The 23,563-nt window shown below is 43.6% G+C and overlaps 1 long non-coding RNA gene across 5 annotated transcripts; it reads left to right on the forward strand.

Moving 5' to 3' along the window:
- The first annotated feature begins 83 nt into the window (after window positions 1-83).
- On the forward strand, window positions 84-20,433 carry LOC146592984 (uncharacterized). Of its 5 annotated transcripts, XR_014896467.1 has the most exons (7): window positions 84-739; window positions 2,241-2,367; window positions 3,085-3,189; window positions 6,911-7,090; window positions 7,432-7,672; window positions 15,252-15,364; window positions 19,668-20,433. It is a non-coding gene; the product is annotated as an uncharacterized LOC146592984 (long non-coding RNA). The 5 variants fall into 5 exon arrangements; XR_014896468.1 differs by lacking the exons at window positions 2,241-2,367; window positions 3,085-3,189 and having other exon boundaries at window positions 723-739; XR_014896471.1 differs by lacking the exons at window positions 6,911-7,090; window positions 7,432-7,672; window positions 15,252-15,364; window positions 19,668-20,433 and adding an exon at window positions 3,321-5,200 and having other exon boundaries at window positions 3,085-3,226.
- The last annotated feature ends 3,130 nt before the right edge of the window (window positions 20,434-23,563 follow it).

Genomic DNA, 23,563 nt, shown 5'->3' on the forward strand with positions numbered 1-23,563 from the left:
CTGAGGCGGAGGCGGCTCTGCCGTGGCTGCGCCCGCGCCGCGCCTCGGCCCCGCTGCCGGGCGGAGCCCGCTGTCGCGCCGCTGTTCCGGGCTGCCGCTGCCTTGGGGCGGCGGGGTCCGGAGCGGGGCTCCCCTCACTCCCTCCTTGGGGCGCGCYGGTCGGGCCGGCCGCCGCGCTGGGGGCCTCTGCGGAGCTTCGCCCCCGGCCGTGGTCCTTCCCCACCCTCGGGGGTCTCTTCCGACAGCAGTGCTTTCTCCTAGCTAGTCCTGCCCCAAAAGTCAGCGGTGCCGTAAGGCGGCTGAGGCCCAGGCGCAGCCCGGGCACCCGGCTCGCTCTCGCTCAGCGTCTCCCACGACCGCCTGCACCCCTGAGCGCGGAGCGGAGAGCCCCAGCAGGCCTGACGGCCCGCTCTCGTCCCGCTTCTCCACGCGCCCTGGGCCGGCTTCGCTCGCCGGCCGCGCCCTCGCGCCTCGCTGCAGCGTCCCGGGGGCGCTCGGGGCCCCGCGCGGCGCCTGCGGAGCTGCCGCGGCCGCGGCGGCCGGGCCCCGAAATCCAACCGCTGGAGCCGTAAGGTTTAGCAGCCTCTGGAGCAGAGAGGCAAACCTGTTCCTCAGGGGCCTCTGGCAGGCGTTGCAGAGTGCAAAAYGTTATTCGTTAGCGTTGCCCTCTGGAGTGAATTTCATCAGCAAGTGAAGCACCGGTCACGCAGGAGAAAGAGGAGAGGAGGCCGGGCAGAGTGTAAGTGTTCTTACCTATTGCAGGCACAGTGATGTGGTYTGAATCAAAATCAGAGCCATAAGGGAGGAATGATTGGTATTAATTTGGTTTAGATTCTTGTTTTGTTTTGTTTCTTTCCCTAAGGGAAGGTCTGTTCTCAACAGATAGTAATCAGTAAGTAATTTAATTTGCAGACTTTACACTAAATTTCATACTTTCTTCTGACATCTGTGATGCTCATTTGAGAAGAACAGATTGAATTCATTTGGACTTTTTATTTTGCTCTTCTTTCAGAAAATGCAAATRCTTCATTACAATCTTTTTTATATTAATAAAGACTTTTAAAGCTAATAATGTCTGCCTAGATGTGTGTAACCAGGAAGAGAATTCAATTAAAATGTACACGAAAGAACTAGTTTTTGGTGATACAGAAGTTGCTAAACTTTGCTGGATCCATACAGACTAAAGATACCTTTTTCAAAGCATAAGTCAGAGATTAATTCACTAGTCAAGCTCAGGGGACTTCCACTCTCCCTTCCCTGTCAACAGCAGCCATCCAAGGTCCTCTTCATAATACCACCAGCACAGAAAAACACAATCCTCTTTTCCCATCTATTCTACCCTGAAAGCTAACAGCTTTATTAAGCACACAAATTTCTGTATTTCAGGAATGGAACCAATGTTGTTTCCTGTTCTTGTATACTACAGCACTTTAGAAAGAGCAGATCACTGCTTCTCACTGTGCTTTTTATTCACAGATTAGAGGAGCTGCTTTTCTGTTTTTAAGTTTTTGCCCGCTTTTTCAATTTTGAATTAAACACTCATCACAGTAAACAAGGTGAATACACTGATATGAGAAAACATGCTCTTTACACCTACAAAGAGGCTATTGCTATAAAAGCTTCTTTAACAAAATTTAGTTTCTAATGCTTTTTCTGTTTGTCTCTTAAAAAATTCCATCCGCAGGCCAGCATACCATGTTTTAAATTATTTTTTGTTCAGATTTTGTTCAGATTTTAAAATTTCAGGTGTAATGATGTACAGACTTTTAAAATGTTGTTTATTTAAATGTCATACAATTCGAGTTAAGTATCTATTATTTTGTAAATTAAAATAAGCATTTTTTTTCCCATTCTGATTGGGGGGATGATCAGTTTCTGTATAGGTCATTGTTTAGGCTGAAATAGGCATGGACATGTATAGAAGGCCTGAGTGTGAATATCTGATTGTATATTTAAATTCATGAAAAAATACAAGAATGTTATGTAAGGACATAGAATTTGTTGTATATGAACGTTTCTCAATCAAGCTTCATGAAATCCAGGCCATTTTTATGTGTTTGTGATAATACAATTTTTAAAAAATGTTTCTAAATTGATTTTAGATTTAATCTCCTGTGTGCAGAGCAGAGCTGGGACACGTGATTCAGGCAGCCTCAGAAAACTTGTTCTGCTATTGTCTGCTCTTCACGTGTCTATGCTGTACCTTAATGAGCAGTGACTTCATCTCCATATACCAGCAGGAACCAAAAGATGCTTGTTCTCAGAGTGCTCTGGCTCCATAATGCACCAGACGTTACAGCTCCTACCAGCCACTTCTCCCTCAGACTCTTGTCGTATTTTCAATATGAAGAATTGTCAGTAATGAAGGTGGTTTTAATTTAACTGCTTTTATTCAGATACTTTCAGCTCTTTTCTCATCATTTGCCAAGGGCACCACATTCCTTTAGTAACTTCTATAAGTCTCCATCCATTTTGGTAATCCATAATTAGTTCTCCAGTTTCTCACCTGCAGGGCTAAACTCAGCATTTCTTATGAGGTGGCTGTGTCCCAGCCCTTGCTGACACGGCTGGAGCCAGGTGGGCATAGCACTCATGTATCCCCAGCCCAGTCCCTTAGCCCATTTCTGCCACCATCACAGCCATCAAATATCCTGATTTCTTGCCCTAAGCACTGCAGGGATGCTACAGCCCAGGGATCCTATTAGGCTGTATATTTAAAAAGAAGTTTTCAAATACTCCTCTATTTTAAAAGCATTTTATTTGCCAGGGAGGGGGATTAWAGGTGCTGCACTCTATGTCTAATTCACTCCTACAATGCTGTTTTCRTCACTGGCTAGCTGCACGCCTCATTAATACAAACAACAGTTGCCTACAAGTTCTGAGAGGTGAAAAATACCCAGACTCATATCCAAGGATTTATTTTTCCCCCTCTGTGCTGAATTTGCAAGACTTACAAATGGTAAATCCCAATGGCTTGAGGGAGCTGCTGCAATGATGGACTGGTTTTGATTTCTTTAAATGTAAAATGAAATGAAGCATAGCACAAGGCAGACAAGAACAAGGATGATGATTGTTGTTTTGTAGGTAGCGAGCAGTGTTCCTGCCACATGGATAATAGTTTCTACTTAATCAGCTGCAGAGAACAACAGCAGGAAACAGCGATTGCCTCAGTGCRGAGACAACCCAACGGTGAGCAGAACGAGTAATGCCATCAGCCATGGAAAGAGTGGGTACATCGGGAGAGGAGACAAGCTGCTCCAGTGTTCTTTCCACTGTACCTTCCCTAATGCTGAAATAGCTTCTTTCTCTTTCCTTTTAAGAGCTTTTGCCTTCAGGCCTTCCAGAGCTGCATGTTAATTTACTAGGAAAAAGAGCAAAGAGTTTGCTCTCAAGGTGGGTGGAAACCTGATGCTTCTTTACTACCAGGAAGATGAAGCACTARGGAGACCTCTTGCATGACTTAACTATAAAGTAGTCCCAAGATGAGAGATCAGATCTACAGCAGAGGGAATGGCACCTGCTGAGTTGTACCCCGGAGCTCACGAGTGAAAACGGAGATGGACACTCGCTATTACAGCTTCCAGCATTTCTCAAGAGAAAGGCTCTGCGCTGCCGCAGTCCTTTGCTTTGCTTTACAAGGCGAAATACTGCTGGAGAGAACCAGGCAATAAAAGGATGCCAGGAGCAGTATAATTTAGAGCTCGATTGCTTTGTGTTTTACAACAGCGCCTGCTGGGAAAGGAGCAGCGTGCACGCTCCCAGGCGCTGGCTGTGCCAGCCAGCCCGATGTATGTGTGCCACCCAGTTGGCAGGGGCAGGCAAGGGTCCCAGCAAAGCAGGAGGCAGATCCTGGCCTCAGTGGATTTTCATGCCCCTTTGGCTTATCTGGTGGATATTATATAAGTGGTTATGTATTTACAGTTATTATCATGCAAATAATTCAAGAACAAAAGGAGCTGAGACGCTACAGTCCCAGCAGCTAATCTCCGAACATCATCAGAAAGAGATTAGAAATGGGTTAGCAGACTGGTTGTCCTCTTTCCAAATTACCCCTAAGGGGGGTTAAATGCAACAGCACTTTGCAAGGATGGCAAAGGTTGATTGGCAGATGTGTGTTTGGAGGTGGGAGAAGGGAGAAGRAGAGATTGTGCTCTTAATACTGCCCAAAAAGAATGCTCTGACTGTGTAAATCACCAGGATAGGGCATTGCTCACAAAGGACTGTGCAAATATCCAGAATACACTTTGACGAATTTCATGATTTTTGCTTCCTTTCAAAGAAGCTTGAGTAGTCCAGAGCTCATGAGTACCTTTAATTCTTTGTTTTCCTTTCTTGATTAACAAAAAAAACAAARAAAGAAAGAAAAAGGAAAAAACAGTAACATCTCCCAAGCGTCATTCATTTCAAGCAGACAAATAGATCTCATTCTCTGTACATTGTCCAAAAGTAGATCCTTCTACTTCATTGTGGAATAAAACTTTGCTTAAAATGTGAAATCTGGTTATTGGAATCAACAGAAACATTAAGTAGGGTAGCATATACACCTCAATAATGTTGCAAGATTTCTCTGTCCATTGCATGACTTGGTGGCTTGAAAGTAAGTGTAACAGTGAGTAATTCAAACAAAAAAAAAAGAAGAAAAAGAAAACACAGGTTTTGTGAAGAAGAGCATTTCATGCGTTGCTAGTATGAATTTTGAACATGCAATGGCCATTCAGAAGCACTGAATTAATTTTTGGAAAGCTTTTCAGGTTTGTAGATGAAAGGTGCTGTATAGACAGAAGTTACTCATGATTTTAGAATGATGACTGCAAACCCTTTGAAATATAATTAACTTGAAAAAGCACTATTGACGACAGGCCTAGTATGTGGCCTTCTCTTCCTCCCTCGAGATGAAGCTGGCCTTCACTTTGTTTCTCTATGGATGGTTGTAGTTCTATGGTAAAATGAAGTGTAATTGCAAATTTGCAGGTGCAAGATCCATTTTCTGATCAGTTCAGTACTATCAAATAATTTATGCAGTTGACATCGTCGCTTATCTTCCCATGCACTTTTTCTGTATGAAACTGTGACTTAAGTTAAAATGGGTTACTAAAATACAGACAATGACTGTGGAGTTACTTGTTTGCAGTAATTGCTAAGTTTTCTAATGGACTTAAGCTGGACAGATCCTCATTAAATWCATGAAATGAAAAGCAAATCAATACTATTAATTTTTATTTTTAAAGTCAGTATGAGAAAGCTATTATCATGAAGATATAACCATGCCTTTCTTCTTTTTTCTGTGGTCCAAGTGCTCATCTAACTTGTTTGGTAAACAGAGAAACCTGCCTGTGGCAAATCTGCCATTCTTTTTGATTACAAACTGGGTTTATTCTCTTATGGATAACAATTTAACTTGTATGAGTGCTATTTACCATTTTTGCTAGCCCTGGAAGCAGAATCTTGGGTTTTGGTAGCAAGATAGGAGAGTACGACTTTTACCTAGCCTAAGCGAATCCCTCACAAAGAACAAGCAGAAGTTTTCAGCTTGGCGTTGGCAAGAACAACCAGAATCTTATTGAAAACATAATGTATTGAAAATTTCCACTTGGAAAATGACTACAGGTAAAGCAACAAATAAGTAAGCTACCCTTATATTCCTGAAGTTCAATTTAAAGAAATTTGTAAGATGCTATTTCTAGCTATCAGGTTAAGCCCTCCCAGAAAAGGTGGTCAGTGGTCTCACCTGCTAGTAAGGRAAAATAACAAGAAACTTCCCTAGCACTGAGAATCACACAACATGCAAATCTTGACTATTCTTGACTTGAATCCCTTAAAAAATGTAGCACGCTGCACCTTAAAGCTTCTTAGTAAAAGAAAATTATCATCAGATGACTTTTTAAGTCTGTTGTTTGCAAGATTTCTCTGGCAGATGTGCTARATCAGTGAGGTCATGTTGAGATAAAGACATTTTCAAAGATTTAGTTCCTGATTAATAATTTTTAAAAAAAGAAAAAGATCAGAGGAAGAGGTGTCTTATATTCACACAGCAGAATTYATCCAATGTTTGCCAGATCCTTGCACATAGCTGTACCAGGCTGAAATCACCTGACGTTGTCAGAACTACTGAAGCAAACTTATTGATGGAAAGACACTATTAAGCTCTTAATTGTCTGGGACTCGACATAATCTCACTCACCCACCTGATTTGCAAGAGACTTGCCAAGAAGCAACTTACTACATTGGAGAGTTTTCTCAGGGTATATTTTGCCCAGTAAATGCCAAAGTCTTAAAATGTCTGTTCATAGGCAATCCTTTCCAGAGTTTTCAGCAAGGGCAAACCTRCGAGCGTTTAGGGAGTCCTTCAAAGCAGCTGCTTAGAAACGCGTGAAGCATGAGGCACATCATGCCCTTCTTCCCACAGAGCCTGGGCCAGATGTTCAGCGGGTGTAAAGCGGCATGGCCTCAGGRTGACTTTATGAGGGGGGGCTGGAATGATTTATATTGACCAAGAATTTGGCCTGAGGGTTTCAGCCAAGTGATTTTTTATGACCTCTGCTGAATATAGACCAATTTTATGATCTCTGGTCTAACCTCAGTACTGCATTGACCTTCTCCATGAAGTACAGAAGGCGTGTGATACGTTAGGATTGCAGGTTCAGGGTGTTGAAAAGAGAACGAGGAGTTTCATAGAAGTTTCCTGAAACAGTTTCTCCAGTCCAATTTGCTGAAGTAAACACAGGCTTTCAATTGTGTGTTGCATTTACATATTTTGCTTTTAGGGTTTCTGCTGTTAGCAAAGTCTGTAGGTTCTTTACATCTGTTTATTTGCCAAAGCAAGTTCCCTCTTGCACCTGTGTAAGATCAAGAAATGAGAACATTTCTTTGCAAAGATGGTGTGTGCTTTTTTTTTTTTTTTTGTCCATAGTTTATGTTTTCCTGAAGCATGAATGAGGAATACTTGTGGGCGTATGGATTTCAGAGTCAGGACTTCTTTCCATTTTGATAGTATCATGGGAGGAAAAACTGCTTCCCAGAACCAAGCAATTTGACCGCATTCCAGAGTCATGTGCAAAACAGCGATCCCATCTGTTCAACAGCATTCCCAGTAAGTACGACTCTCCTTGTTGCTCACCAGCTTAAGCAGTTCAACAAAAAACTTCAGTTTGTAATGGTGGGATTTTCTTCAAAATACAAGACGCCAGTAAAATTGACTTCATAAGGATTTGCACATATGTCAAGGTGTATTTCCTTAAATACTATTTTGACTGATACGGCGACTGAAGGATATTATAGTGCAACAACAGTCGCTCCAAAATTAAGGCTTTTTTTTTTGAGATCAGTTTTGGCAATGCCTCTAAATCCACAGTAAATGAATAAATAATACAAATACTAACTTCAAAACTGATGGATTAAAACTGAAACAGATTTCTTTTTCTTCCCCACAAGGCCTGAAGAGATTTGAACAAAGAGGTGCTTGAATTCAACACTCCAGGTTTAGGCTGGCTTACAAAAATGATTCTTCAATAAAAAGAATAAACAAYAAAAAGGCCATGAAATAAATGAGAGACATTTAATTTGTGAGATTCCTCTAGCCAAGAGCTGGTGCCTAGGATTTTTGTGTAATATCACTATGAACATCAACGAGTTTTGCTTAGCAAGTACAACAAAGGTCTTCTGGAAACTCAAGGTGAGGGCTTTTTGTTTGCTTATTTTTGCATATCTCAATTTCCAAGTGTCCCTTTTGAGTCATCTTAAAGACCTTTTAATGATGTCTCCATCTGACTGCCCAAGATTCCCTTAACAGCTTTGGAAAAGTTTCATTCTTGTGCTTTTCTGTTCAGAAACAAATCTGAAAAATTGAATGCAATTCCAAGGGRTGCTTGCTAGCAGAAGAGACTGTCACTCAGCTGGGAGGTTGGGGCATGTTTCRTGTGCCTTGCTGGTGTGCTTGCTTTGTCTGCAGGCGAGGAGCAGAGGCTCACCCAGACTGTTTTGCTCCAGTCTCCCTGTTTCTGCGTAGCCCATACCCAACATGCTCCTGCAGCTACAGGAGTGGAGGTGGTTATGTGGCTCTCAGAAGGAGCCAGCTCATGGGTAGGTTCAAGAGGGCTGGAAAGGAGATGTCTTACGAGAAAGGGACYGATGTTGTTTCTTCCTCTCCTGTGGCTCTTTGGATGGAGGGCAGGATCTGCAGTCAGACAGTGGATTATTCTACCCTTTTCTCCCCAAGTCCCCTTGAACACCTCTGCTGCACCAGCATGGTGATTCTGCAGCCATGCCTGCTTTTTCCTGTAGACCTCCCATACACACAGGTCTGGGATGCATCAGTGGTGGGTGTAAGCAGCTTTCCAGATCATTCAGGATGTTTTATGCAAGATATGGGTTTTATAACTATCATCCCATAGTTATATACATCCAATGTCTAGATTTTCAAGCTAGCCAGAATCTACCTCTATACAGCCAGTTTAGCACTTCTCACCTGCTGWACCCTTCATAGTGTGTAAGGGAGGCAGGTCTGACTTTCACTCTTTGGATTCATCCAKAGCTTCATAAAGGGAAAGCATCATGAGGGGAAAGTGCTTGGCAGTGGGAGAGGGATACAACTCAAATGCAATTAAGAATAATCTCTCTCCTGACTAATGACTTTATACAGAAATAAGTGCCTTCAGGAGTGCAGTCATACTTAGACATTGGCTGACCCTTGGGTTTTTGAAACRGCTGGATTAAAGGTGTTCCTGGGGCACTCAGGGAGAAATAACATACATTGAAATTTTTAGTGTTTTTAATATTTATAAGAAAACTTGCATAAGATTTTGTAGAGGCACAGGACATAGCATGCTATTGTTATTAGCAACAGATCAAAATGCAATGATCTGTTGGATCGGAAGGCACCTAGTGATTAAGGCAGAAAGGCCAGGGGAGGGTTTGGGCTTTGGGACAGAGTGGCGAGTATAAGCTAGTCTCTCAGTTTCTTTATTTGCATAGCAGAATGAAAAAAATACTTGTATCTTTGCATCACAAGGTTAGCATAAGGTTTAATTAATTTTTGTTTGTGACATGCTGTTGGAAAGGTGTTAAGATAACCAGAAACATAACTCTTACATCTGTTTAGGCCTACTCCAGTGGGGCCACAATCCATAATTAAGATTTCTAGCAGATGTTATAATCAAAATGGTGKCTATTAATAAATGGAACAACAGTAATAAGGAGAATGACCAATTCTACTCTCTCTCAGAAAATGCATGCTGAGTCTTTGCTTCCAGACACCATCAAATCCCTTCCTCCTTCGAGGGACCTGATTGTACACCAAGGTGCTGCTTGGCTTGGTGTTGAAAGAAGAAGTTTCAGAATACAGAAACTTGGTGTTTTATAACAGATGTCCAGCATTTAACTAGCATCTAGAAACAGGCAAATCCACTCCATGCCTTCTACCCTCTCTGCAGACAACTGCAGAAAGAAGCATTTGCCATTGGAAAGGATGTTTGCTGATGCTGTTAAGAAGTAGAGTGACATCATTTACATTTTTTGAACAATGGCCTTTTCCCCAAAACTGTTTTGGCTTTTGTTCACTTTCCACTGGCGCCACATGACTGGCAAGGATCTGACGTTATTCTTGATGCTGGTGCCAAAAGAAAATGCTCTCTGGAGACTGTTTGACTGTGAAGAGTCAACAAAACACTGATGAGTTTGGGGGGTTTTATATGTTGAGGCAGGGGGGCAAGTGTCAGCATTCAGTATTCCTATTTCATTAGGAAAATTCATAGCTGCAGAAGAGGGCTCCAGCTTGTTGGTATCTGAGGTGCTAGAGGTAGTAACAGAAAGGAGCTGAAGTTAGGTGGTCAGCGTAAGGGCTGGAAGCTCTCTTGGTTGCAGTCAGGCTTTGACAAATTCAGGATATATTGGTGGACAGAAACAAAACAGGATTGTATAATCAACACTTGCCTTCCTTACTCTATTTCCTCTCCAAAGCAGATCAGCAAATCACTGAGGCTAATCTTGGTTTTCCTGCTTTTCCTCAACTCYTTCTCTTCGTTTCTCCTTCCCTGACTGGCTTGTCTTTTCCAAGGCAACCTGAGCTGTTTTTCTCTCCACTATGCCTGGGTCTAGCTGGGGTTTGTGGTGCTCACAAGAGCCACAGGCCTCCTATCCCTGTTTAGGTGTCCAGGCCAAGAGTGACCTGCAGGGGCTAAGTGTGCCTGACCCAGAGAGTGTTTTCTGCAGATTTAACTATTCAAATCTAAGAAGCATTTACAACATACTCCTCACAGGGTTAAAGTCTCGGGGTGCCATCTGGGGATGGCAAAAGTCTTGTATCTGATAAAAAGAGCTGCATAAATATCCGTGCAAATAGCTTTTTCCCAAAACCTACTGCATTTGTGATTTCCCAACAAAAGATCATCTGATTTACTTATTTTAAATATGGATAAGAAATTTATTCTCTAGCCTCCTTCTTAGCCATGGTGGAGGTCTTTTGCCTCAAAAAAACCAATACAAAATAATCCTAAACAACCCCCTCCAAGCCACTGAAACTCCCAAACTAAATCAACTCTCAACAAGACTTAACTAGCCTGAGGTAGGCACCCAGGCAAGATTTCAGCCCAAAAGCTTATTTTTGGCAATGCTGTAGCAAAGCGAAGGCAGGAGCTTATACCTGGAAATCCTGGGCAGCCATGAGGCTGGCTGCCAGCCTTTCCCTCTGTTGCCAGCCCAGACACTCGGTGATGCATTTCAGGTACTTTGGCTACAGGTAGCAGGGGATCTCTATTAYGGCATGCTTGTGCCTAAAAGCAGCTCAACAATTTTTTTTTCTTATTGTATGGTTGTTCTTAAACTTGCAGTGCAATAGCTGTGGCAATCATCTCAGGCAACTCAGAAGGAAACATGACTGAGAGGAGTTTCTCAGTGTTGGAAGTTCATTAACATGGCACCTGGAGAATTACACCAGGGATCAATTTTTACCGTTTGTTTCCAACTGCAAATAACTTCTTGGAACTCTGGTCTTTTCCAGCTAGGTTTGGTTGGTTGTGTTTCCTTAGAAAGGTTACAGTCTATAAAATAGCCATAAGCAACACAATAAAAAACAGTTTTGTTGGATGCAAGTCCTCTGTTTTCACAAAATGTATGAGATTTGGAGTAATGTGCAACATACTTTAAGTTATATTGTAAAGTTCATTTGAAAACATTTCATATGCAAACAATAATTCTTGGAAAATGGTGCCAACTAAGAATTAATACTGATAAAACCCATGTTTTTCTTTCTGAGGATTCTCATGGGAAATATCTACTTTTGCCATTTTGATTTCTTTTCAGAAAATGTGCTACCAATTGTAGGTGTTTTGGAAATAGATTAAGTGAAGGAGTAGGTGACAAGCATAGATTCAAAATCAGCTTCCAGGTGGATGACTGAAGAATGTTTCTGGAAAAAAAAAAGAAAAAAGAAAAAAGAAAAAAACTCTCTAAAGTATCTTTTCCCTTCAAAATACTGCCAAGGTTTTCTTATAAAAGGAAGACTTAGTTCACATGGACCAGTAAGCCATGATTTAAGCCTCAGACACAATATAATAGCAAAGTTAAAACATATGAATTTATGCTGCTAACAAGGCTAAGACATTTGGCAAGCCATAATCTCATTTCAGAGAAGCTGGGAAAGTGGTGTGAAGAAGAAGAGCCTACACTGCTTGCAGGCCACTTTTGGCTGCTAATGAACCCATGTGTAGAAACAACATCAAATTCAGGCCAAGAATCCTTTTCATTTCTTTATTTTTTGCTATAGGAATTGTCTAAAGCTGCTTAGTATGCTTCCTTCTGTTTCTTTCAAATGTCGTCCCATGTCATCCTACCTTTGAATRAAGGACTTTAGGGCTGTTTACCAATGGAAATGGGTAGCTGTAGACAGCTGCATCTTTCAGCTCCACCATGTTCTGCCTTCCGCTTTCCACCATCACACTGTTTTAAGGTTGCTCACAGCATTCAAATGACTCCCCTGACTGGGCATAGTCTGATGCAGTACCAGTGCTCGGGTTTTCCTTCCATCATTMTTCTTCCCCATGTGGCAGCATAGGCAATTTCAATTCACCTTGTTTCTCCAGCTGGGAATAACCCAGTGACTTCATCCCATGCATGCACTTCCTCCTAGAAAAKAAAGCCATCGGGGGCAGGGGAGGAGTGGGGGGGAGCCTCTTTTCACTGACAGTGTGTGTCCACAATGTTCACTTTAACAGCACCCGACTTCCAGTTTAGGACTGAAATTCTCCGTTACTAGTAGCATATCTCTTGTTGGTATTTCRTTCACGACTGACTGCAATCTGTTGCTCAGATCTTTTACGTGTTCTCAGTGTCAGCTGTGGGACATCATACTAGGCTATATTCACCTGCTCAGACTTCAAACTGAGCCTTGATACGAAGCCCCACTCCATCAGAAGACCTAGACCTCCTTTTGCATTTAATAACGTACTATGCCAGACCTCATCTTACCTTCTCCATCTGCATTTGCACATCATCTTGTTGTTGCCTGAATATAAGATTTTCTTTCATTTAGGCCATAGATAAATCGTTTTCTAAATTCTTTCTRCTCATTTCACCAAGTCCTGACAATTTCTGGCCATATTTTCCCGTTCTCATATGTAATTGGCAGTACAGTATAGAACATTGCAAATACGGATTTAAGTCAGTTCTTGTGGAGAAAGCAAAGCTCTCCTCTGGTTAACATATTGCCCTATTTTAACACTTTGAAGTTAGTCTATGTGATTAACAGTCACACCAGCTTCCACAATTGCTAGAAAATCTGRTAAAGATTTGCCTAGCCTATAGTTCCCACCGTATCACAGAAAAGATGACCAGGGCTCCCATAAGGATGAAGGAGCTCTTGGTAAATAGTAGAGCCCGCCTTGGAATTATACCAGGTTTTGTATACAACAGGATTAAAGTTTTTAGTGAACTTGGTTAGTTGTTTCACTGTTGGTTCCACTGTTGACAAAACAGAGAAAGTACTTGTCCACTCCAAAACCAACACTCAATATATAGCCTGTAGGGGCTGTAATAGTTGATTCTGTTTTGTTTTGTGAGGCACAAGCTTATATGGAATAGCTGTTTATTTCTAGTGGTAAAGAGAGATGACTCTCTTCATTTCTCAGATGTTATGGGAAAAAAAAGCCTACAAGAAAGGGAAAAATTTATGAAGATGAAGTGGTCAGAAAAACAGATTTCCATCCAAATGAAATAYGCAGGCATAGAATATTTTTCCTGAAAGAAACTGATATTTAAAATGTTATCATAGCAGGGCTATGGGAAAGGAAGCATCCTGCCTTCTCATCTCAGCTTGGTTTTAGCAGAYAGGCAGAGCTGCAGCTGCCTTGCACAACTCACACAGGATGATTTTTTCCTATCTTAAAGCTGATGTTTTCCAGCTGGAACTTGAATCCTGACCACACGAAAGCACCCCTATTTCCAGGGAAGCAGAGCAGCTGCGGAGCTGTGATCATGGCTGGCACCATTGAAGTCAATTGAACTTTGGTTCCCAAGTTCAGGAAAAGGTTTTCTTGATTAGCTGGGAATGATGGATATGTASTAGTACTTCATAAAAGAGCTCTTTTATTAAGAACATGGTAAGTAAGTAGAGTCYTGTGATGGGCTGGTTGTCACCAACGTTTTAATCAGTTTGCTTGAAAGATGCAGTGTGGGGGTTAAAGTACTGTTACGCATTTTGGGGACGACACCGACTGAGTGCTGCCTGGCTGCGAATGAGCAGCTCCAGGCTCGAAGAGCAGGAGGCTGGGGCAAGGGGTGGGACGCGCGCTCTGAGCTAGAACAAGCAGCGGGGAGAGGAGTCACATATGGACGTTAATTTACTAGTGGAGACACACAACTGCTCACTGTGCCAGAGAACATTTCCAGGAGACAGAACTGAGTTGTTCTGTTGTTAAACAATTTTGTTCAAATTGTTAAACAATTCTGAAGTATTGTTAAATTGTTAGCGTAGTCCCCGAMACGGTTTTGATTCTGGCCAACAAGCATCTTTTGAATAGTTCCTGGGCCAGGAACTAAGTCCCAGTAGGCACTTTGGGTGTAGACACACCATTTTGAGGAGTAGGAGAGGATAAGCGTATGGACATAGGGCACAGTGTCAGCAGATGGGTCTGGCCACACTGAATTTGYTGTTAGTGACACAGCTATGACTTCTACATGGGAGAAGGTAACAGGGCTTGGAGTGATCCTGAGCCACTTATATGGGGACTGGCACTGGTTTTAACAGGTGTTTTTTGGCAAGTTGAAACAAATGCAGCAATGCTCTGGACGATGCCAATGGGCGAATAGCTGCAGGCTGTCTCCTCTACTGCCCTGTCAAAAGCTCACCCGGGTAAGCGGGAGGTTGACAGGACCGGGCATGGTCAGCCACGCAAGGGGAGCTAGCTCAGTGCCAGGAAATTTGGCTACAATGTGTTTTTTTTTTTTTTTTTTTTTTTTTTTTTTTTTTTTTTTTTTTTTTTTGTAGGGGAGAAGGAAGGGAAATCACACATTACAAACCCTGTTTTTCATAAATACTCTTTGCTGCTGAGCTAATATGTCCATGCAGACAGTTCTTTTGAGCTGTTAGCATTTTCTTCTGGTAGATTAATTTGGATATTGCCATCTCCACTTTCAGTTTCTCAAATAGCAGCACAACAAATACGGCCATATCCTAGAAGGTGAAGGGAGGCAACTGAGCTTGCTTTCGCTGTCCAAAGCAAGTGAATCAAAAGTGAGCAAATAGCACCGATAATATAATGGATGAGTATAAGACTACACAGGATCATCCCAAAACTCTGAACRAAACTAGCTACCCTCTTAGCTGCTCTGCTTCTCCTACTGCTCTTGTTTAAATGTCGAAATAACCAAGTGTGCCAAGAAATATAAACTGCAAACACAGCGTTTTAATAAACACCAAGTGAAATAAAACAAGCCAGAACAAATCTGTTGGCTCTTGCAGTTTTTTTGCTTGCAAGATGGGGAGGCTGAGGTGGGGGGTGTGTGGGGAGGGTATAGTTTCTTGCACATGTTTGCCTGGTGCTGATTAGCAGGGGCAGTGTTAAAAATTTTCTGTGACATGTTACAGGCTGTAATCTTCCATTTTAGGGCCTTGTACCGCTCTCAGTTTAATCACACGATCTCCATTAAGGAGCGCAGAAAGCCCTAAGGAGGGTTTGTGTAATAAGCTTTGCTGGTGTTTTAGAAACAAAAATCTACTTCTTTATTGTGCCTAAACAWTTTTTTTGTCTCTATTTCTGCAGAAGGACAGGGGGTACTACCTCTGCATCCCCGCAGAGGATGCAGCACCGCCTCCGGCCTCCTCCTCGCTCATCCCTGCCCAGGAAGCCCTTGCCCGACCTTTCCAAAAACAGAGGTAGATGGAAAACGATGAAAATGCCTTACCTGTACCTTGCCTGACTAGTCACATTCTCCCTCTTGGGACCTATTGTGCTTCGGAGCCTGCAACTTAGTCATCCTTGCAGGAAAGCTCTCCCCATTCCCCAGGTTTGCCCATCAGCAGGTTCGTCCAGACCGTTCGCTCGTCTCTCCCTGCTGGCTCTGGGAAAGCCATTCAGCACGTGCTTGGCTTTAAGCACGTGGAGCACCTGGTAACTAGGGAAAGGGCCGGCTCTACAGCACTCTGCTTTCTGGCTGGCAATTCCTAATGTAGGTGGGAAGACCTGCCCTCTGGAGGTGCCTGCTTCTGGGCGCTGACGTATGAGGAAAACCTGACAACCTGCAGACCAGTAACAGGAGAGTCTGACCGTACCAAGCCAAGAGCTAGCATGTGCATCCCTTGAGCAGGGTACTGTAACTCTCAGGGAAGATAAGTCAAGCACTATTTTTGGCAAGCTTTATTGATTCCTGTATAATTTCCCTTGCTCTTCCTGCTGAAGTTCCTTCCTTTCCAGTAATACCAGCAGTTGAAGTAGCACATCAATCCTTATTATGTGTCAAACCTTTCTTTTTCCCTGAGCCTCAGCGTGATGCGGAAACCCTTGAACACAAGCTCTTCCTGTAATTTAAACACCCAACTGTATGTGTGATTCAAGTAAGATATAGTGAGTGTTAATGCAGTTACCCTTGGGCTCAGCAGGTAGTACAGCTGCTCATGGGAGAGCCAAAGTGGCCCTACAAAATACTTCATATTGCCAAAGAAAAGAAAAAACAACTCGGTGAAGTCCAAATGCTAGATGAATCTGGCTCTGTGCTTGTACGCACTGGCTCCATGACATTGCTTTTGTAGTTCTGATTTATTCTGCCCTTCTGAAAATTGCAGAAGCAAAGCAGTTATTCACAGCTTTGTTATGCTTATGCTCAAGAAAGCAGGCTCTCAAGCTGCCGGAAATCTCTTAGAGGAGTTGCTGCTTTTAAAACACTTCCGCCACCAAAAAGAATCCATGTTTACCAGAGTAGCAAAGTGGGGCAGGCCAGCCTTTGTGAAAGCCAGAAGATTTAAAAGCAAAAGCTGAGCATCAAGTGCCAGGACCTCGCATTCCCTTTACCTCGTCTCAGTAAACAAAATCAGACCACGTGGGATTATCAGCGCACGTGTGCTCTGAGCCTCATCAGCGGTGTATGGTACAGCAGAGCTTTTTAAACTAAGATCTATCTACGTCCATTTAGCCACTGAGCACAGAGCTGAAGCAGGGTGCTACACAGTTTAATCATTAACCAGGTTTTCCCCATGCATTTGGTATCAATATAGCAGTGTTTGTCTCAGAGCACGGCAAATACTGTCGGCTTTGCTTGGGGCTACGCAGACGGGAGGAGCTTTAGCACAAATAGCAGGAATCCCTACTGCTTCTGGCAGAAGTCTGAGGGTCAGATTTTTATGAAGCCTTCAGGACTTTAAAAATACCAAGAACCCCTCAATTGGACTTTTTTTTTTTAAAAAAAAGGCTGTTTCTCCTCCTTTACTAAACACAAAATACCAGCCTTAATCTGTTAATGCAAACTACACTGCAAACTTTCATTGCAGAAACTGTGAGTTAAAGGATTGAACATGACCACATTAGTGCACAGGGACCAGCCRCCTCCTAGTGATTCCCAGTCYGCAGCGTGCGTGTGCGCACAGCAGAGAGTGGGAGAGAACAGCAGTGCGCGAGCATTTAGCTGTTCACGCTACATCTGTATAAAACGGATGCCCACTGCAGGGCCTGATGTTCTCAATCCACGTCTCTTCAGTGCTGGGCAAAACGCTGCGCTGGTGCGTTTGGGAAATGAAGGAGCTAACCAAAGCGATGGTAACTCACCCTTTCCTCTGGCTTCCTACCGGGCYGGCCAGGGCAGCCCAGGACCTGCTGGGGCTGCTCGGCAGGACGGGGGCTGCTCCTGGGYGCACGCTCCTCCAGTCCTCTGACACAGTACGCACCAAAGGAAGGGTCCGAGCYGCTTCTTCTCCCCTGAGGATATTGTTAGAGCCGGGAATGGGTGGAAAATCTCTGCGAGCCTTTCGTTAAAGCACTTTCCGTTCGGTTCAGCTGTCTGTGAGCCCTGCGGGGATGTGTGAACTGAAAAAGTGTTGGCAATGTTTGTTCAAGCACATGGGGGGACAAACTGACCTACTCGGCGTCAGACTTTTCTGTCCTTCTTGTGCTTAGGTGACCAATTTGGGTTTTGAATACCAGATGCAACAAATTCACGGGCTGCTCATCTCCAGTATTTTTATTATTTTCTTGTAAATATTGAATAGTTTAAAATGCTCCATGAAGCTTAAGTACAAGCTAAAAGTAACAACTGCTGAGCAGCTTGCTCAAAAATTTAGCTATTCACCTTACTTCACAGTTCTGAAATTTTTTAGATTAATATTCTTGTGCAACACTAGCCCTGACTTCCACAGTATGCATTAGGACTGCAATAAATAAGTTGCGAGTTACGTGGGTCTGACATGGTATTTATGAAAAGATTGTATTTGCTCCTTTGAAACGGCCACCTAGCAGAGAGTTTGGCTCTTGTACAAAGGCATTTATTTGGTGGATCCCTTTAAAGGTCAGGGAAGAAAACGTAGCAGATCAGTAATTGCAAAACTAGTTCTGTAAATGTGCTCTTATCTCCTGAACAAGAAGCAGATGCCAAGACGCTAGGGAAGTGAGTTAAAGCAGGCTCGGGGAAGATTTAAATTCCAGGACCCTCACGGCGGCAGATGTTATGAGAGGAATTTTTGCATTTGCCAGTTCCCAGAAGCGATGCCCCTGCGCTCCCAGCAACGGTGACAGGCAGTCCAAAGGAGGAGAGAGCCATACACATTTTATCCAAACATTCCTGTTTTATCAATGTTTTGCAAGGGTGGGAGAAAGGTGAAGGTAGTTCTATATTTTAAACTGTCATTTGCACCATCCTGTTTTGGTATGGACCATCTTAAATCCAAAACAAATCTTCCTATTCACGCACGAAACCTGAGCTAACAGCCATTTCAATGCCAGCTCCTCTTTCTTGTTGACTCCAGTGGATTTAAGGAGTTTTTTCAACCAACTTTGCTGCTAATTTCAAATAGATACCTGAACCGTCTAGTAAATAATATTAAAAAAACCCTTCCAAGCTAGTATTACTCTACTCCCTCTTCCTTGGGATTATTCCCTAGGACAGACATTTAGTCAGTTTTGTCTATTCCAGCACTTTCTGTTCACATTCTCAGTGATTTCCAAGTCATCTCCATCGAACACTTACTGTGCTCAGTTACATCACAGGGAAGACTAGTGTTTTGCTGTGTAACACATGGGAGTAGCTGACTAACTTAGTACATCTCTCACTGACGTTGTTGGGACTTCCACCCTCCCCTGAGTGAGCTGGCTCTCTAGGACGCATGAAACACAAGCCTTAACCTCTGCTGCACTGAAGTCTCAGCAAGTGCATTTTGTACACCAAATTGTCAGGTCATCCCATGGGGGTTAAATCATGCTCAGTCATCTTCATAATAGCTCCGATTTCTATGGCGTGGCCTGCACACGTAAGGGAGCCGGATTTGGTCCATGACCTGCAAAAGTTCAATGCACTGCACCCTGGGACACTGTTTTTTTGCCAGTCCATGTGAACATATTGCTAGTGTGTTRTCCTGTGGCTGGACTTGTACCAGTGTGCCGCAGGAGCTCTGACTCCACCAACGGGCACAGAGCAAGCGCTTGAGAGGGGGCACCGCTGACACAACTCAGGTGCCGCAAGGTAGGATGGGCAAAGCTAGTGACCTGGCAGATTGGGAAGTTTCTTACTCAGTCTGAGGGTTGCAGGAGCTGCCTGTCCTCTCAAGGAAGCACAAACGACAAATTCAGATTCTCTGGCAGCTGGTTAAATTCACTGACCACATGGAGAACCCAGTACAGAGGTGCAGGTGGGTAGCGACTCCCAAGGGGAAGATATCCAAGGGATCTCAAGGCAGCAAAACTTCTCCCCTCGAAAGGTCAGATGAAGAGAGAGTTCATCCAAAATTACAAGGTGTAGTTCCTCTATATAGTTCAATATTTGCACTGGTTTACTCATCTAGAAATAGCAAAAAAAAAAAGACATTAACATTTCTCTGGAGTGCGGTGACAAGYACTTCATGAGAGAGGTCCGCATCACTTGACTGTAAAATGAGACAGGCAACATGTTGGCAAGACCATAGAATAAGTGAAAACAAACCATCATTTGTGGTAGCTATACAAAACCCCTACAATTTCATGTCTCCTTTTTATTTACAGGACGCATGAACTGACGCTGCTACCTGGACCTGAGCCAGTCCAGACTGGCAAAGCAGACAAACAAAGCAGAGTTTTTTAAAAAGTGCCTTTTTTCTGAACCRAGACCTAAGTTTCCATAGCCAGTCATTTGTCGTTTTCAAGTTATAAATTAACGGTGAGAGGGCATGGCAGAAACCTCAGCTTATTCTTCAGCTGTAGTGTGGGTCCAATTCTGCTGTCAGCATGAGCAGCACCCAGCGAACTGCACGTGTGACCTGTGGAGTTAGTGGTGCCACACGAGCATCATCGAAAGCAGTGTTGGACCACTTTTTCCGACCTCACAGCTGCGTTTTGCTGCTTAATAGCTCCATCGGCTGCCTTCATCGCCTTTCGAAATGTTTCTTTCCCACGTGCGCTGAAAGCTCACGCTGACTGCCCTGGGGGCTGAGCTCCCTCCGGGCTGGCCAGGGGAGCCTGCCTGCCCGGGCTGCGAGGAGCCGGCCAGGGAGCCCTGCCCCACCGCGACCTTGGGAAGTCTCCATTTCCCAACCACTGTTATTTCTTTTCTCACCCTTGCAAACGCATTAATTGCGTCGCGCTTCCCAAGACTATTCTTCAAATAAACTGCGTTTTCGTAAGCTCCCTGTTCAGCCAGCTGGAAATCCCATATTTCACTCGTGTTTGCAACAAAGCAATGGAAGAAAAGAGCGAGCCGCAACCCAAGCGGCAAAGTGTTAAAGCACTGAATGCAGTATGATATACCACCATCTCCTGCCAAACGAATGAAACATCAGCATTCTRCTCTAGAATTTGATGTCCATGATTGCTAAAGTAAGAATAAAATATGAACTTAAAGCATTTATGCAACAGCCATCAGGCTGTAATRAGATTTCTGTCCTGTGGTGTCTTGAATATTTTAGACTGTCAGGCCCAACAGTTCACAACAGATGGTTTAGATTTATGTTTTCCACTATCAGGCTTAGGGCATGCATCTGGAAAATGCATGCATACTGGATATAGGTGGGCCCTTGTGGAAAAATCTTCAGTATCTCAAGCCTTAGCKTTTCTTTGTCCTCTCGCACCCCAGCTAAAAGCACACATGTAGGATCCTATGTGTGGAAAAGTTACAGTAATTACAAAATTACACAGCTTCCCTCTTCAGTGTTCCCAAACAAACCCATGAGAAAAATACTGGAGTTAAACAAAAAATACTGGGGTGGATACTTCAAACGTGTCAGAAAAATGTTTCTATCTCTGGAGAAACTGTGGGGCGAGCTATTCACCCCTGTGCACCTCACCCAATAGAACAGACCGTAATACTGTCACCATCATTTCTATCATCAGCTGCACAGATTTAAAAAGCTGAACTTCACGGTACACTAYCTGCCCAATCTAACAATTTTTAAATAAAAAGTGAGATCCTTTTCTCCATGTGCACCTTTGGCTTCCTCAGGAGCAGAGCCTGGTGCTTAGCTGGAGGATAAGTCATGCAGTGCAACAGCAGCGCAACACTCAGCATGTAGCYCTGTTGACGGTGTTGCTTCCAGCAAAATGCACCGCTTTCAAGTCATAGGTCCCCCAAACTGTTGCTATGAACTGCTGTGACAGATCCCAATCTCCTCCTCTTACCTGTATTTCTCCTTATGTGAGTTACAATTTCTCAACCACTGGGGAACAGATCAGATGGGGGGAACATACCCAGCTTGTGCTGCTCAGAGGAGTCTCCCAGTAGTTATCTCTGGAGCACCTTGCAGAAGTACAGCTTGCTCTTAAGTATGATATTAAAACTCATCCTTTGCAGAGGTGAACAAAATGCTCTGAGGAGGGAGCCGGTAGATCAGTCCTGGCACTAATTTTAGTGCTGCTAGTGACTATCATCTTAGTAAGTCATGAATTTCCAAGTAATGGATGCTCACAATCTTTTCAGTAGCTTTATAYGACCACACAAGTGGCTACAGCTACCATCACTGAAAATCTTTAGCGCTACTGAAACAAGAGACCTATCTATCTGTATCCAGAAATGGAGAATAAAACCTTTATTTATTTATGAAATGGCTCTGAAAATGTAAGTATTTGATGCTACTGTAAAGTAGAAGGGATGCAAAAARAAGTAGTAAGAGCCCAGAGGCGAGCTTTCGGCTGTATGGGAGATTAGAGACAGCTGGATATTTGGTTATGAGCATGAGCTGCGTAAGAGGTTATAYAGAAAGCCTGCATGATTTAGATACTGACAGCATCTGAGGGCTTGGAGGGAGAGAGCAGCAAGTCAAAGATCACACATAAGCTGTTAGCATACGGGACAAGCCAAATACTGGTGGTGTCAGTGGTAGACAAGAGAGCAGGTGCTGGGTGACTTCCAGGGAATACTACCCCATCTAGTTCACATGCACTGATCTTGTATGGCTGACAGCACCTCCATGAAGATGTCTCAGGCTAAATTGTGACTGATGATTGCAAAGGTGGGTTCTCACTGGTGATAACCTTGGAAATCCCAAGACCTGCAATGAAGTGTCTCTTTCAGTGGCAGAGCAAAGTTTGTCAGTCATCCCCCAAAACCTGCTGCCGCAGCGTGGGGCTGGGGCCTCTTGTCCCTTTTAGCTCTCACCTGCTGCACCAATATTGCACACTGCTGAGAAACCAGTTTGTTCAGAAATAGTTAAAAGGAAGTGCAGAGCAGTCGCCCCCTGCAGATAAGCTTGCTATTTCTAGATGCATCTCACACACTGTTAAATCACCTTTCAGGCTTGCTCTTCTCGCTCTTTAGTGACTATAACTGACTCAGTATTTCCACAAGTCAGTAACTCAGTGATAGCCTCACTCAGGCTTTCAGGGTTTCTGAAAGCACCTGGAGGCTGCTGAGGAGGGCGGCTGGGCTTTGCACTGCATCAGCCTAGAGGAAGCACCAGCAAGCCATGCAACAGCACATCGGCAAACACAGGCATTATGCAAGGAAGAGGTCTCATGCTGGTTGCAAAGTGTCTGCTGGTCCTTTGACTTGGTTGCATTTCCTACTGCGTCCTTGTATGCTATTTTGGGGGAAGTCGGTTGTGAATGCTATTGTCCCACAGGAGGATTTGGGGACTTTCGTGTTTGCTTTTGATCTGGGAATGGCTTTTCTGGTATCACTCAACAAACTGCACAGGCTTAAAGCAAACTCTAAAGCCAGGCAAGAAGCTCTTTCCTGGAAACAGTTTGACATACTGTTGACAGAATAGCTGTTACTGTCTTCCCAGAGGTTATCTGTCTGATTTGAATGTCTAAAATATTTAAAAAGCTAAGTAAGTTCCTTTCCCTTGAGAGGTGCTGATCAGTCAGCATCCCTTTGGTTGTCAAAACAGGCTAAATAAAATCTCAAGGACTCCAAATCTCAAAGTACCAGCCAATGTATTTACTGTCACACTGGGCCAGTTCCTGATGGCTATTGCATAAACTGGGATGTGGATTACTTTCAGCTGATCTCCATCCATGATGTCTCTGTATTTATAGGCACAGTGTAGCTAAGAGCAGATTTTAGGCTGCTGGGTGGTGTGAGAAACCACAGGCACAGGGACGTGAACAGCTCACCCCAGATCATGCTTCCRCATAGTGAATGTCTCTATGCATGCACTAAGCTCAGGACAAATTTCTAGCAATTTGAATCGATTAGTTATCTGTTCCTTACTGAGAGTTAACCCAAATTATCCAGYGTTGACCTTGGGCTGAGAACATCCACATGTAGAATTATCCYGGATCATGCGAAAGGCAGTGACTGGTTCATAGAATCGTAGAATCACATAATCACAGAATCGGTAAGGTTGGAAGGGACCTCTGGAGATCACCTAGTCCAACCTCCCTGCTCAAGCAGGATCACCCAGAACATGTTAGACAGGGCTGCATCCAGGCAGGTTTTGAGTATCTCCAGAGAAGGAGACTCCACA

The sequence above is a fragment of the Rhea americana genome, unplaced genomic scaffold, assembly GCF_003343005.1.
Source record: "Rhea americana isolate MKP2758 unplaced genomic scaffold, rheAme1 scaffold_31, whole genome shotgun sequence".
Taxonomy (NCBI): domain Eukaryota; kingdom Metazoa; phylum Chordata; class Aves; order Rheiformes; family Rheidae; genus Rhea; species Rhea americana.